At 44.9% G+C, this 16,553-nt stretch overlaps 1 protein-coding gene across 1 annotated transcript in view; it reads left to right on the forward strand.

Annotated features, from left to right (window-relative positions):
• The first annotated feature begins 1,596 nt into the window (after positions 1 to 1,596).
• Positions 1,597 to 16,553, forward strand: part of GNB4 (G protein subunit beta 4) — a 55,206-nt gene continuing 40,249 nt past the window's right edge. The window contains exon 1 of the mRNA XM_077827288.1: positions 1,597 to 1,695. The gene's annotated coding sequence lies outside the window, so the exon portion shown is untranslated. The remainder of the gene's footprint in view (positions 1,696 to 16,553) is intronic.

The following is a 16,553-nucleotide window of genomic DNA, read 5'->3' on the forward strand; positions in this document are numbered from 1 at the left end:
TTTCTTTAACTGTTTATGTAGAGATTTAGAGGGGCTGTCACCAGTTTGATGATGGCCCTTAAAAATTGTCATACCCACTGAAATAAAAGCATGCATCACACTTAACATGTACCTAGGTGCCTATCTCACGCTAAGGGGTAAAGCTGGAGATGCCTTGTGTGCCAATGCAAGGGCCAAAACAGCTTTAAACAGCTTTAAACAGAGTTGCTATAGGCAAAAGTGGTGTAAAATCTGCATAGGGATACTCCACAGTCTCCTGGGTGCCATTGAAGTCTCAGTGGTTGGTCTCTGCAGATCAGTGCAGAGAGGAGGAATGGGGGAGTGATAGTGGCATACTTTGCTGCGCCTTGCATTACCCCGCAGTAGATAGATATGGCTGGGCTCTGAGGATGCCCCAGGCCTGCCTTTCTGGTTGAAGTGAGGATTCTACTCCTACCACCTCCACCCTGTTTTCCAACAGTTCCCCCCTCCCCCCCCAATAAGCTGGCTGTTTGGGTTTTTCATGTGATATTAGAATGTTGTCCAAAATTACAAATGCATACAGGTGTGGTATACTTCAGTAGACATGCCAGGTAGCAAATTAAATTTATATGGGGTGCTGAGCAAGAAAATAATTTATTGGCTCATGTGCATGTAGGTTTACACATGTTTACAGCTCAGTGTTAGCCAGTTAAAAACTTGCATGTAGATGTTATGCATGAGATGCACAAGTGAAATTGTAGTTGCTAGCCTACACTAGGTCTACGAAAGAAGACAGATACGGTATACTAAAGGAAGCCTTTAGAGAGGTTCATACTGGGGTGACCAGATGTCCTGATCTTATAGGGACAGTCCTGATTTTTGGATCTTTTTCTTATATCGGCTCCTATTACCCCCCACCCCGTCCTGATTTTCCTGTCTGGTCACCCTATTCCATATTATATACTGACTGTGTATGCAGGCATATGACACCTTTTCCCTAACCTGAAGGCAAGCACTGTGTGGCTTAAAAATATGTCTCTCATTCCCCCAAATTGGTCCACTAAAAGATATTATCTACCTGGAATATTATCTACATGGAATAAACATGGCCAGAGCTTCCTTGTACCCAATGTAATGGTCCCGGAGCTGCTAGGCACATTACTCCCAGTGGGGCTGCACGCTGAACCGTTTGTGCCATGAGACGCGTTAAACACGCATGTAGACGCTCTGCAACAATGAAGCCCCCGAGAGGTCACGTGCAGGTCGGGCCACACCCCGCTGTAAACGGGGTGGGGGAAGGGGAGCGGCGCTCCGGATTAAAGATGTAGCGCGGGGACGGGGCCCGCTGCCACGCGCCCGCAGCAGTGCCCCCAGCCACATGGCGCAGCTTCGCGCGTGCACGGGCGGGCCACGCGGCGGCTCCCCGCTACCAGTAGCAAGCCCGCTATCCGTGCCCCGGAGCTGCCCCGCCCCTTGGACTGTACTATTCCACCGTGGGCCGTACCATTCTGTGGCAGCGGGGCGGGGCTGCTGCAGCCCCGCCGGAATTAGCGGAGGCAGGCGTAGCAGGCACGGCTGGTTTGTCAGCGGCCAGCTCGGAAGGCGCGGCTCCCCCGTCTCTCTTCTTCCTTCTGTCCTCTTCCCTCCCCCCCGCCCGCCCGCCGGGCCATGCGCGGTCCCGCCCGGCGTTAGGAGCGGCCCGGAGCGCGGTTGGCTGGCAGGGAGCTCCCTCAGGTAAGCGCGCCCCGCGGCCTCCCCTGCTCGCCGGCGGGCCTGGGCAGCGACTCTCCCCACGCAGGGACCCAAGGGGGCCGCCAACTGGGGCGGGGCGGCGGTGGCGGCCGCGCCCCCCGCCCCACTCCGTCCCCCGGGGTGGCCGGGCCTGGTGCGGTGCGCGCGCGCAGAGGCCTGCGGAGGGGCAGCGGCGCCCCGCGCTGGAGGTTGCGGGGGGCTGAGGTGGCGGCCCCTAAGGAGAGTGTGTGTGGGGGGGTGTTCTTGGGTGTGGCCCCTAGGCGGGGGAGGGGGGCCGTTTGGAGGTAGGTGGGGAGGATCCCCCTTGTTGCGGGGAGTGATGCGGTCCTTTGGGGTTGAATAATCTGGGGAGGAGGCTGGTGGGCGGGGGGGTGACTGGAGAGCAGCCTCCCTCCAGGGGTGAGCGGGGAGTCTCCTCCCCTCCAGAGAGGCGGGCGCGGCGCCCTCCTGTCTTGTGAGCCAGAGGGGCAGCAGGCTCCCCCCGCCCCGGGGAGCTGGGGGCTGAAGCGCTGACGGCCTGCGGTGTTCACGGAGGCTGCGGTTGTGGTTGTATTGAATTACTCATTTTCCTGGAGGGGCGAAGGGGATCTGTGGCGCTGGGGGAAGCCCAGCCCCCGTGAGAGTGTTTTTTTGTTTTTTTTTTTAAAAGAAGGATCGTGTGGTCCCTGGGTCTTTCAAGCCAAATGCCACTAAAGCAATTGACTTGTTTCAGACCTTATCAACGTGAGAGGCCCTAAGTGTTCCAGACCTTAGCCCTGCATTTCTGTGGGGTAGGAAGTGGGGCTGAACTGAACAAGGTCGCTCCTTCTCTCTAGAACAGGCAGCCTGAAGCTCCAGTAACAGCATCTCTCCCTGAAGCATAAGCAGAGTGGTTCGTGTTCCTAACAATAACTGGTTTGTTGTTGACATTCCTAGGTGGGAAATGTTTCAGAACTGCAGACTGAAGTGTTATAGTGTGTTATATTCAACAAATGCTAACGTTAATCAGAGAAACACAGAGGAACAAGATACCCTCTGGCTAGGGAACCCACTCTGTACTAGGAAGTCGTTGCCATGTTGCTGGTAATGGTTATCAATATTCAGTATTGAAAATGATGTATTCAGTATTCAGTTCAGTATTGAAAATAATATTACTGTTGATGCAGATAGGGTATTTCGCCGTTTGAGTTATGGTCCTGAAAATGGCTGTCACACCAACACTAGCAGTTAAGCCTACCCGCTTCATTGTCAGTAACAGATCAATTTCCTATTACCCATTTTCTATTTTTAGATATATGGAATAGACAGGGAAATCTCCCTTCTTCCTGAAATGTAAGACAGTGACTTATATTTGTCTTTTTTGGCATTTAGCAAAAGTATAATCTATCAATGGAACCCCATACTTTCTTTTCTGTGGGGGGATTATAACATAAGGCTAAACTGAAAGTATCACTCCATGTCTCCAGGAAAAGTGCTTGCAGCTCCTTTCTGTTAAGTACAATACACATAAGCCATTTAATTATCAACTCTGTCGAGCTATGTTGCTAACTTTGAGAACCAAATTCCTTTCTTCCACAGAAACTTGGTGTTATCCTAGGGATAAAAGTAAATATTAACACCCAAGATTTTGAATCTTGTAAAAAAGTTATAGGAAATTTTGGTTTGGTTTAAATTGGAAAAAAATTGCAAAAAACCTTTCATGTGGTTGAGCATCAGCAAATTGAAAGTTATGCGGCTTTAGTGCTACTTGTGTTAATCCAAAAGAGGTTTCTTGCCTGCCCTGCTGTGCTAGGGTGAGCTCCTGCAGAGTTACTTAGGTTCACAGTGGGAGAGTAGAAAAAGGAAAGTCTGCTCACAGAATTCCATTAGATATGTTGAGAGTGATGCAAAAAAGATGTATAGTAATATGTTGGTGGAGAGAGCTATTAGTTAATGTTGGTGTACCCAGTTGGCTTACTATGAATTGCATATGCAGTTCTGGTCTGCAGTAACAAAAAATCTTGATAAAGCATGCACTTTCAGTTGGTTAAATCCTTTTAACGCGATGTACATTTTTAGTGTTTGTTGCAACAAGTTCATGTGGGAGGTTTATGCACAACCTAACCCTACAGTGCTATTTGCCAATCAGTTTACATTTCTACAGGGTTACCATTTTTTTATTTAGGGGAAAAGTATGTGAACAGACTAAAAACAAATGGAGAAAATCTATGTAGAAATGTTTTAGTATTTCTGTAATATGAGACTAGTAGTATGACAAAATTAAATTTAAATTGAAAAAAGCCCTGAGGTGTATAATATGTTGTTTTTAAACCAGTGAAAGAGTATTGCCCCAGTTCTCATAAATACATATCTGAAGTACATACTTTGTATGATTACACATGCAAATTATGAAAGCCTTGATTTGAGATTCAAAATTAGCTGTATATTGAAAATCCTATCCTTATGTCAGAGGTCCAAAGCACGCTACCAGATTTCCTGTTTAGCCCGGTTTTCAGGACTTGGGATGTTTTATTGAGTAATGATCAGGTCATTAAATACTACATTGTTGGCCACAGTGTTTATATAAATTTAATTCTGTATACTTAGTTTTAGCCTTTTCATTATCTAAATTTACTTCTTGTTCCCTAGATAGCTTTATCTGCTGTTTAATTTGTCTGATTATCTATTCTCCTGAATTCTGAAAAACTGGGATTGTTGTTGTGATTCTTAGAAGTCTCCCTGGAAAAACTTAAAAAATATTTTTGGTCTGTAGAACTGTGTACGTACATTGGGTGGCACTCTTGTAAGAAGGATTCAGAGTAGCAGCCCTGTTAGTCTGTATTCGCAAAAAGAAAAGGAGTACTTGTGGCACCTTAAAGACTAACAAATTTATTTGAGCATAAGATGAGCTCAAATAAATTTGTTAGTTTCTAAGGTGCCACAAGTACTCCTTTTCTTTTTGTAAGAAGGAGTGTTACATCTTTAAGGAATGCTATAAAGCTGTATGACTGTAAAAATGTTAAAGGTGATATTGGAAATTGGTTAGTCTCTAAGGTGCCACAAGTACTCCTTTTCTTTTTGGAAATAAATATAAAACTTGTACAGCATATTGTAAATCTTACTCAGTTGTTACGGTCTTCTCTGCCAAAACTGTAAATCAGGCCCTTGAATAAGTCCTAAGGCAGGGTCAGTTGATTTGCTGCTTCTAATTTTAGAAGTCAGTTCAAAAAGCCTTGTCAAATTGGTAAGAAATCTAGTGTCTGTGGTGAAGTGACATTTGATGCTTTCATTATTGTGCAGCATAAACATTTACCTAGAGAGGTTCAGTGCTTTTGCAGAGCATTTTTTTTCTTCAGAACAATTAATCTTGTTAATATCAATGGATAGGTTAATGCAGACCCTGATTGAATTTAATTAATTTTTATAAAGCATGGATAACACTACAGTAATCTTGGACAATTTAAAAATTCTCTCTAGAGCCCACCAAAAAATGAACACCTCTTCTCCCCCCCCCCCTTTCATATGACAGATTAGGTTTGAATCCCTTATTTAATCTTTCTTAAATATATAGTTTGGTATACTTATCTGTCTGTGTGTGTCTTCGTGTGTGTGAAACTTCTGTGTTTTGCAACCTAGTGTTTTGTAATAGGATTTGTGTGAAAGATGTCAGAGAACTAATTGTTTAAGGCAAAATGAAATTTTGCGGTATCTGATACTGAGTATGGTAGAGTATAATAAAACTTTCCAGATTGCATACAGCAGTGCTCTTCTATAAAGTCTGTTTTCATTTAAAAAAAAAATCTCTCCTGTTATGTAGATCTTTCAAAAGGTGGCCTGAATGTAGAGCATGCTGCAGTGTCTGAGTTTGCAGAGAGCCTGAAACAAATGCTCTGAAATTTGAACTGCCCTGTTCATTTCATTGAGTGCTAAGTCAGATGTCAGTGATACTTTAGATGTCAGTGTTGTTTTAAAGCTAGTCAGAGATAGTAAGCAAAGAGAGGAAGTATCACATTATGAAGATCTACACTAATATTTGCCAAAGAGCATGGCTACACTTGCAGATGTAGAGCACTTTGAGTTAAACCAGCCTTCAGAGAGCGCAATAGGGAAAGCACTGAAGTCTGTCCACACTGACAGCTTCAGGCACACTGGTGTGGCCACATTTGCGGCACTTGCAGCGACATTGGGAGCGGTGCATTATGGGCAGCTATGCCAGTATGCAAGTGACTGCAGAATGCTTTTCAAATGGGTGGGGTGGAGTGTTACAGGGAGTGTGTTGTGTGTATGTAGGGGGGGAGGGAGTGGGTTTTTGGGGGGCTGAGAGCATGTCAGCATGCTATCTTGTACATTCAGACAGCAACAGACCCCTCTCTCTCTCTCTCACAGCATTCCACACTAATGGTTGCTTTGTCTCGGAGCCGATAAGCAGCAAAGGGCATATCCGCATTCCTGTAGCAATTCAAAAACAATGAAGAGAGTGGCCACTTGACTTAAGGGGATTATGGGTTGTTTCTGGAGGCTGATCAGAGCGCAGTAATGCAACACCTCATTCACACTGACGCACGGGTGTTTCAGCCAAGACACAGCAAGCGTTAATCTTCTCGCTGAGGTGGAGTACCAGGAGCGCTCTAGCCGTGGAGTCAGAGTGCTTTACCTGCCTTGCCAGTGTGGACGGGTAGTGAGCTAGGGCACCCGGGGCTGCTTTAATGCGCTCTAACTTGAAAGTGTAGCCAAACCCAAAGTTTGAGACTGGAAGGACTGGGGATGGAGGTGGAAGAGCAGAACTAAAAATTAATAGGGGCAGACCCTTAATCACAGACGATAGGATTTTTGGGACAGGGGAAGGGATTGGTTTCATTTCTCTGAGGAGGGACTTGACTTTCAAAAGTTTGAGAAATGTTAACATATCTTAAGGCACGTCTTCACTGGCAACGTTAAAGTGCTTTAATGTGGCTTGTGTAGTCGCGGCATAGCGCTGAGAGAGAGAGAGCTCTCCCAGTGCTCTAAAAAAACCACCTCCATGAGGGGCGCGGCTACCAGCACGAGTGCACTGTCTACACTAGCATATTACAGCGCTGAAACTTGTTTTTTTCACACCCCTGAGTCAGAAAGTTGCAGTGCTGTAAAGTGCCAGTATAGACAAGCCCTAATTCAATTACTAAAATACCTACAGTATGTCACTGGGTGAAATGTATGCAAAGAGTTAGAAAGGAGAGGGAAGAATCGTAAGATGGAAGGGACCTCAAGAAGTTATCTTGTCCAGTCCTCTGCACTCATGGCAGGACAAATATTATTTACGGCTCAATTAAATGCCCCAATTAAAAGATTGAGATTCTTTCCCCCTATCTAGCGCATGAATTTAGACAAACTTTGTTCACCAGTTTGAAGAAGCCATTGCTTTTCCCCCTCCTTCAGATGTTGGATCTCAGACAAGTGTTAATCATAAATTTTAGCACAAGGCAACTACTTTAGGCTAATTATGCACAAAGCTCAGCACTGCCATTCTATAGTATCAAAAACTATAATTTTAAGTTTAAATTTCTATTTAATACGATCCTTTACAAATAAAAATTGAGGTTAGTTTTCACATGCTTCTTAAATGAGGTTGAGGAAACAGGAGCAACTCCTGATGGTCACATTCTGCTTCTATATTTTCAGTGGGCAAGTAGGCCCATTATGGTAAAATGCAGGAGCCACGGGACACTTTCTTCTTTCTCATCCCACAAAGAGGAGGAAGATTCAGGATCCTCAGAGGATAGAACAAATAGTTTTTATCGAGTAGCTGGTAGCATGCATATCTTTTTCCTCTTGCCCAGCTGTCCATAGTAGGGTATAAAATTATAGGAAACCTAATTTGCAGACAAAGAGTAACATTTACTTCGACAGTTTGCCCCTTAAAAATACCAACCAAGACATGAATTTTAAGTGATGTAACTTGTGTATATAGAAGTTTTTGGGACTAAAAAGTGCAATCTATATACAAGATACTCCATATTAGAAAACCAAAAATTGGCAGCTATGCTGTTTAAAAACCTCCTGCACTAAAAACTCTCAATCATGTTATGAAAGATTCATATCTGTACAGCTAGATATGTTTCCCCAAGTCTTAAGCTACTACTGAAGAGAGTGCATTGGAGAACCTTAAATAGTTCAGAATTGCATATATCTTTTTAAATGTTTACAGCTGCTTTCTGTTTACCAGTACCTTATAGCATTCTGACCCAAAGCAATTAAAATCCTGTTCTAACTTCCAGACATTAAGAGCCATGACTCAGGCTCACTGGGCTTGGGCTAAGGGGCTGTTTAACTGTGTTGCAGGCATTGAGACCGCAGCCTGAGGTCTAAGACTCTCCCACCTTGCAGGGCCCTAGATCCTGGGCTCCAGGCTGAGCCTAAACATCTACACTGAAATTAAACAGCCCCTTAGCCCAAGTCCAAGTCAGCTGGTATGAGCTGGCTGCAGGTTTTTAATTGCAGTGTAGACAGACATATGATATGAGTAAGGCCCTAACAAATTCATGGACCATTTTGGTTAATTTCACAGTCAGTATTTTAAAAAGTTATTTTCACAGTTTCAGATGTTTAAATGTGGGGGTCCTGCCCCAAAAGGGAGTCGTGGGGGATCACAAAGCTATTTTAGGCCGGTCATGGGTTTGCCACCCTCACTTCTGAACTGCTGCTGGCAGGGATGTTGCCTTCAGAGCTGGGCAATGCCCCGCTCTAAAGCCAGTGCCACCGCCAGCAGTAGTGCAGAAGTGAGGGTAGCAGGGTGTGTGGGGGGGTCATCACTTTTTGCAGGGCTACAGCTGCTAGTCCTAGTAGAGCTAGGGAGGGATGGGACTTTCTCTTCCCTTGCATGGGCTGGGACCGGGTCAGACGCCCCTCTGAGACGGAGCGGGATTAACCTTTTGTGGGCCTGGTGCCAAACATATATGCGGGCTCCCATAGGGGCAGTGGAACATGGCATGCGGAGATGGGTACCTGGAGCGAGGGGCTGGCCAGGGGCAATGGGAATCCATGCAGCCTTGTGCAAGGGCACTGTTTACAAACTGTCAGCTGCCAGATGCACACCAGCTCGCCCGGCCCTGTGCTGCCAGTGTGCTCTTACCCCTTGGGGGCGGGCCCATGCTGTGCTGCCCAACACTCCCTGACTCCCTTTGCCCAGCTCCCCCTGCTCAGAGACCTCATACAGACCCCTCTGCCCAGCACCCCCAAAACCCCACCACCACATATGCCCAGCACCACTCCACTGCAACTGCTCAGCACTCCACATAGAACCCCCACTCACTAGCACCCCAACACACACAGATCTCCCACAGTGTCCTTCCCCACAGCCTCACCACCACAACTACACAGTGCCCCACACAGACCCCCCAAAACGCAAACATCCCTCAGAGACCTAGTCCCCCATGCCCTGCCCCAGCCGCACTCATCGGCCCTGCTGGGAGGTGACTGCGTCTGCTAGGCTGAGCTGGCAGTACTGCCTGGGCTGGTCCTGGGGCAGGAAATCACTCCGGTTCAGCTCCTCGAGAGCAGCACAATCAGCCAGGCAGAGGAGGAGCAGGGCCTGCCTGAGCCGGGTTCCCTCAGGTCCTACTTGTCTGGAGGGGCCCAGCCATGCCCCCCCACACTGTACCCCCTCCCTCCTGGCCAAGACTGGGTCAGCTTCTACACCAGTCTCAGACGGCTTGGCTCCAGGGAGGCAGGCGGGGCACCACAGGTGGTGGGCAACATAGAGTGCTGGGATCCTTTCTGGAACTGCACTGGGGTCTGGCCTGGGGTGGAGAGGAGCCCTTAGTTGGTGGGCTGAGAGGAGCAAGTGGTGGGAGAGGCCAGGGAGTAGAGAGGAGCCCTTGGGTGGCTGGTGAGCAGGCCAAGAGGAGCGAGCGGTGGGCGGGGTGAGGGGCGGAGAGGAGCCAGTGGGCAAGCATGCCTTTGGGGTACAAGCAGGCCAGGGCCCCTTCTGAGCATACGCATGGCGCCACTGGCACCATTATAAACGCGGCACTGCTCTGGGAACCTCCCCTAGCTGCAGGAAGCTCTGCGGCTGCGCTGCCTCCACACTCATTGAAGATGGTGTATCCGTGGAGCTGCTTCTTCTGTGGTGATGGTTGCTTTATTTATAAAAGGGCGTTTTTATTGCAAATAGAATTTAAGGATTATTTGTAACTTTAAGTACATCAGGAAGTCAGTGACTCTGGTTACTCTTTACATCATAATATAGCAAAGAGATTGAGGAAATTTGCAGAGTCTAAATGATTTTTTCTCTTATCACAGAAATTTGTGGGAAAATATATATCATTAGGATAGTGACAGTGGATTGCTGTCCGAGGTAAAAAATTTGTGGAAATCTTCGACAGCAGTAAGTCACTAAGACTGGTGGCGTTAATCCAAGAATTTTGAAACAATTGAACAACAGCAGTAGCTGAGCCCTAATTTAAAAACAGATACCACTGTGACAGTGATATGAATGTCTAGGTAACTGTCAGGATTCAAGAAGGGTCAGAGTCATGGCATGGAAAAACTCATTTGCCCAGAGGGAGTACATATTTTGTCTCATGCTATACTGGAATAGGGGCTCTTGACTCCTTTGCTCTGTGTGTTAGGGGTGGGGAACAAGTGGTGGAGCAGTCCAAGTATTGCTGCTCCTTTAATATGAGGGTAGGAAGCTGAGCAGTCTCTGAGCTGCTTACTACTTTTTTCAGGAGAGGTGGGAGAGAGTGGAGCGTCAAGAGCTACTGTCCTTTTGCAGAGCAAGAGAGAAGGAGTGGTGCTGATGCAGCATCTCCTTTGGAGAGGAGATGAGGGAAGACCAGGGAAGTGGAGTCCTTAATGCCTTTTTTGAAGGAGAGGGAGAGCAATGGTGTATGTGGGAGAAGTGTTGCTGGGAGGCTGAGGGCATCCTGCACCTCCCAGAGCCTTTCAAAGAGGCAGCAGGTACCAATATTCATTTAATGGGTAGATTTATTTTATCTGAAGGCGGGGGAGTGGTCTCAAATTCATTAATGGTGATGTGAGTAAAATACCAGATGTAATGAATTTAGGAGAGCCCAGAATTCATTTACTGTGGTGTGCGTGTGTGTGAGAGAATGAACTAGATGGGTGTTATGGTTGACTTTATAATATTGTACAGTAAGTGGTTTATGAGAGTCCTACCCCTTCTGAAGCATTATGTACAACCACTGCTGGAGGCAGGATGCAAGGATGTTTTATTCTAATACAGTTCCTGTATGAACAATGATTATTTATTAAAAGAAGTGTTATGTGCTGAGCCTGATTTTTCTGAGGTGCTGAGCACCAACAGCCCCCATTGATTTCAGTTGGAGTTTTGGGTGCTCGAGACTTCCTATAATCAAGGCCCACAAAATGTAAGAGAAGCTTATGTAAATCAAAACTGGTGTGAGCAAAGATTATATGGTTACAGTGCATGTTTTCCCTAAAAGTGTGACATGTCCTAAATGCAGAAGTTCAAAAACCAGTTTACTACAACTTCATGATTTTTCTTGCTTTATAAGTTAGGAACATTACTTCACCTTGAAGAAGCTAAGTTGAAATGTCATCTTCTTTGAAATTGATTGGAGTTTTACTTATCTTTACAGAACAATACTTTATTAAATTATTTAAACACTGATGGTTAGCTCTGTCATGTCAAAGACAGAATCCTTAGTTTGCAGTTTTTAAGTGTCTAGTCTGGTGACCCCTTATGAGTTCTTTCCTTGTGTGATTAAAGGTTTGCAGCCTCAGACCCAAAAGGTCTCCTTTAGAATGTAAAATAGTAATCAGACTTGCAATGTGACTCTTTTTTCTGAAACAAGAAACCATAAGACTTCCTTTTAAAAAGTTGTTGGTCTACTAAATGGTTTATTCTTTTTTTTATTCCCAGATGACTGTTACCCATTCAAACTTTAAAAATTGCATGTAATATTTTACTATGTCCATTCATACTTTGTTTAGATTATGTGAGGAATGTTGTGAAAGGACTTTGTTTTTTTCTGCAGCCTTTTTTCAAAATATTTATGATTAATAAGCTTTTCTGTGAAGCTCATCACCATAGGACCTGAGAATATCTTCAACATTAACAAATGTATCCTTCTAAAGCAACCCTTTGTGATAGGGAATTGAGGCACAGAGATTAAATGATTTACCCAAGATCGTACCAGAAATCTTTGGCACATCTAAAATAGAACCCAGATCACCTGAGTCTCAGATTGGTGTATCTTAACCACAAGGCCATCCTTCCTGTCATCTTCATGCAAGCAATTACGCTAATTTTTGACCTATCAAGTGAGTTAGCTGTACATAATAGTTGAGTTGAGGGGAAACTGAATGTTGCCCACAATCTTAGTGAAACAGTAGTGCACTCGTCTTAGAAAAAGTTAGGCTAATAGCTACTTTTCTGCAGTTGAAAGTGTTTAGATACAAGGTTAGAATATACTAAATTTATATAATTTATCTTTTTACCAGATACCTACTGTCCAAAGGTAGAGTTCAAGATGGGGTGGGTGGTACTATCAAATTCTAAGGGGCATTCCAGGAGAGAGAAGGCTTGGCAGGCACTGGGGATTCCTAGAACCTGCTTGGGGTCTTTGTCTTCCATAACAGTATCTGTGTAGCAAGTTTCTGACAGATCTGAAGCTCCAGTTTCCTCTAGCTGGTGGAAAGTAAAAGAAACTTCATCTCCTTTCCTCCTGTTACACAGCTTCCTGAGTATTGCTGGGAGGAGCAAGAGCTCTGTTACTCTACTCCTTCCCTCAGAACCTCCTGGCTGCTGCAAAGATATAGGGAAGAAAGATATGTCTGCTATTCCACCCATTCCCAGCCTCTATTTTTTGGGTCATTCTCCTCTGTGAATAAGTTCATGCTCGTTCTCCAATGTGAATAAGTTTGCTGTTGCTCGTAGGTATATGCAGTTGAACATCTGCAGAAATTGATGTCATTGGTTCCTATGCTCACTAGAGAGTTTCCTGCTTGAGTGTGGGTGAATGGATTTTTGGATCCCTGTATGTTGACATAACTAGAACAAAAAGTGTGAATAACCTATTTAAATCTAAAAATTTCAGTGAAACCTCTTTAGAATTCCCTAGCCTAAAAATCTTGACCAGTAAAAAAGTACACCTCTACCTCTATATAACGTGGGTGCTCGGAAGCCAAAAAATCTTTCGCGGTTTCACCTATAACCCGGTTATATCGAACTTGCTTTGGCCTCAAACATTTCCGTTATTAATAGTCACTTCCCACCCCCTGACTGACCCCTCAGAACCTCCGAACCATCCACCTCCCCCCCGCTCCCTGTCCCCTGACTGCCCCGACCCCTATCCACACCCCCGTCCCCTGACCGCTCCGCCCCCAAACCTCTGAACCATCCAACCCACCCCCCGGTCCACTGACCGCCCCCCGAGACCCTCTGCCCCTTATCCAACCCCTCAGTGCCAGCTCAGCACCCTTAACATGCTGCTCAGAGCAACGTGTTGGAGCCAGATACGCTGATCCACAAGAGCACGCAGCCCAGTCCCCCAGAGTGCTGCTTTACCCCGTTATTTGAATTCATGTTATATCAGGTCACGTTATATCGGGGTAGAGGTATATACAAAACATATGTGAGAGAGGAGAAACAGTAATAATAATCTTGTAGAGTAAGCCTTTGTCTACACCAGGGGTGGGCAAACTTTTTGGCCCGAGGACCACATCGGGGTATGAAACTGTATGGAGGGCCGGGTAGGGAAGGCTGTGCACATGTCCCCAGACAGCCTCGCCCCCTATCTGACCCCTCCTACTTTCCGCTCCCTGACTGCCCCCTCAGAACCTCCCACCCATCCTATCCCCCACCCACTCCTTGTCCCCTGACCGCCCCCTCCTGGGACTCCTGCCCTTAACAGCCCCCCGGGACCCCACCCCCATCAAACCCTCCCCCCGCTCCATGTCCTCCCCCCAAATCTCTGCCCCATCCAACCACTCCCTGTTCCCTGACTGCCCCCAGGAACCCCTTATCCTACCACCCTGCCCCCTTACCATGTCTGGGAGCCACGCCGCATGACCAGAGCCAGACACGCTGCCATGCCACCGTGCATGAGTGCGAGCCCTGCCGCCCAGAGCGCTGGTGGCGTGGTTGCTGGGGAGCGGGGACAGCAGAGGAGGTACCGGTAGTTAACCTCCCCAGCCAGGAGCTCAGGACCTTTGCTCAAGGTGTGAGAACTTTCCTCACAAGCAAAACTTCTAGAGGTACCAAATAAAATTGTTTAACAGGAACACAGAAAAATTGACTAATTTTAAGGGTAGGCTCATATTTCTGTGTCACAATGGTCTTACATAGTTTATAAAATCTCCCTCTTTACACTACCTTAGAGGCCAAATGACTGTGTGTTTAGTTCTTACTTATTTATTTTTGAAAGTTTTTTATTTTGTTTTGTTTCCTACACACTAGAAAATTCTTGTACCAAAACCTCAAATCGTGTTTTTGAACTATTTAGTTCAGATAAAGATTTTGCAGGTTTTTTTTCCTTCAGAGGCTTTAAGTTCAACCTTCATTGTCTCAGTTTTTGCCTCTAGTTTTGTATAGGTAAATTTTTAATTTCCAGTGTATGAGGAGCCTATAGGATGGATTCCAAATAAATTTCATTTTTCCTCATAACCCTGGCAGAAGATACAGCAGAACTTATTTGTCAGCCCTACTTTTGAGTATCAGAGTTTGGGTGTTGATGTGTAAAGCTGTTGATGCTGAGTATCTCTTTCATACCTCCATCCCAGCTGATGTAGAAATCTGTGGCAAGAAATTGTCTGCCTCTTCTGAACTCCTTGGTTTTTAAAACAGAAAACAAATCTCAGTCTACAGAGTGCTGAATAAAATGACCAGAAAAAAACCCTACTGCTCTGAACCCCCAAAAATATAGGTCACAGAGATATTACTAGCAAGACATGGGCAGGACTGTAGGAGGAGAAACTTCTTCCTATGCTACAGCGGGTAAGTTCAAAGTGGGGTGAAGGAATATTGCATTGTGTCTTCTCCAGCTTTGTGGCGAGCAGCAAAGGTCAAAATGAGACCTATGTAGATGAGGACACTGTTACAGTCTCTAAATGTGCTATTCCCCAGACTTCAGTAAAAGTTAAGGTGGTTGAAGACAAGGAAGGGAAGTCTTCAAAGGGATGGTCTAGATAATACTTAGTCCTGCCATGAGTGCAGGGGACTGGACTAGATGACATCTCGAGGTCCCTTCCAGTTCTACAATTCTATGATTCCTGACTGTGTATAGTCAGCTATATGGATATAGTTGGTTGGCAGCAGCAGACCAAAACTGTACATAAAATATCTATAAAAGTTAACCCCCCCATAAATTGCGACTTCTTCGATAATACTGTTCATTTAAGAGTTTGAACAAATTTCCGTTCCCAAAACTGTAGGGAAAAACTTCATGCCAGTTTGTAAGCTAAGGTAATAAAACTTTTTTAAAAAGATTGAAGTGGAAAGTCCAGAGTTCCAAGCAAATAGCTAAATTAATCAAGGAATTTTCAGTGTTGCCAACTCTCACCATTTTGTCATGAGTTCTTCAATATTTTGGTGTGCATTAAAGCCCCATCTGCTGGAATTGTGAGATTACGTGAGTCTCACCCTAATAGTTGCAGAGAAGAGCTGAAAAATGCAAAGCAAAAGTACCCTGAAAGCTCAAACCAGAAGACAAATAATAAATTTTATTCATTTTAAGCCAATTTCATGATTTTTAACACTTGAGGTTGGCAGTACTGCATTAGCTTCCATTCATGATTCAATCTTTATAGTTTATCTCAATCTATTTTGATTTTAATTTAGAAATGAATTTTGCACAAAACATTCCCCAGAAACAGTACCCATGATGTATTTTGAAGCTTGATGCATGAAGAAATACCTCTTATGCTCACTAATAGAAAAAAAGCCAGCTGGTAAAAGCTGAAATAGCACAGAAATACACTTATTTACATCATAAAGTTATGGGCCATAAGGGACTTGGACATATTTTGTAGCTCTTGATGTTGATGTATAACTGTCTGTGTTACATATTGGTATTGTATGCATCCGATGAAGTGAGCTGTAGTTCACGAAAGCTTATGCTCAGATAAATTTGTTAGTCTCTAAGGTGCCACAAGTACTCCTTTTCTTTTTGAGAATACAGACTAACACGGCTGCTACTCTGAAACCTGTCATATTGGTATTAATGTATTTGTAGTGTGTAAATATATTTTTTCTTTCAGAGTTTGAATTTAGCTAAAATTGATCACTGTGTTCAAGTACACAGTGAATTGTTCTATTGTAGATGTATGAAATGTGGTTAAGGGGGGAAACTATTCTTTGTAAGAAGTATGCTATGTTCATATTTTGTTTTCCTTGTTTTGTGATTAGTACTTGATTTGAGGAATAATGGGGTTGGGAAGTTCAGATGTATAGCTGTAGGGGAGAGGTGGTTTTAGTGGGCTACATAGCTACAAGGAAATGCCTGCTTCCATAAGGAGAGACTAAATAGCTTTGAGCCACTGTTTAGGTCTTCAACTCTGAAATTAGCTTTTAAAACGGCATCAGGTTATCCCTCTCAAACGGGTACTTTTGCTTGTCAGAGTCTAGAGCTCCTTAACCATCCTGAATGTCTGGCTGTCGGAACCCTCCAGACTCCCAAACAACTGGATAGCTCACCCTGTCTCCTTTGAAGGGGCTAAGATGAGCCCAGGGTGAGCTGTGCCTGCCTCTTAAAGATATTAAGTATCAGAGGGGTAGGCATGTTAGTCTGTGTCCACAAAAACAATGAGGAGTCCAGTGGCACCTTAAAGACTAACAGATTTATTTGGGCATAAGCTTTCGTGGGTAAAAAACCCACTTTGGGTTTATGTCCAAATCTGTTAGTCTTTAAGGTGCCACTGGA

The sequence above is a fragment of the Eretmochelys imbricata genome, chromosome 9 (assembly GCF_965152235.1).
Source record: "Eretmochelys imbricata isolate rEreImb1 chromosome 9, rEreImb1.hap1, whole genome shotgun sequence".
Classification (NCBI taxonomy): domain Eukaryota; kingdom Metazoa; phylum Chordata; order Testudines; family Cheloniidae; genus Eretmochelys; species Eretmochelys imbricata.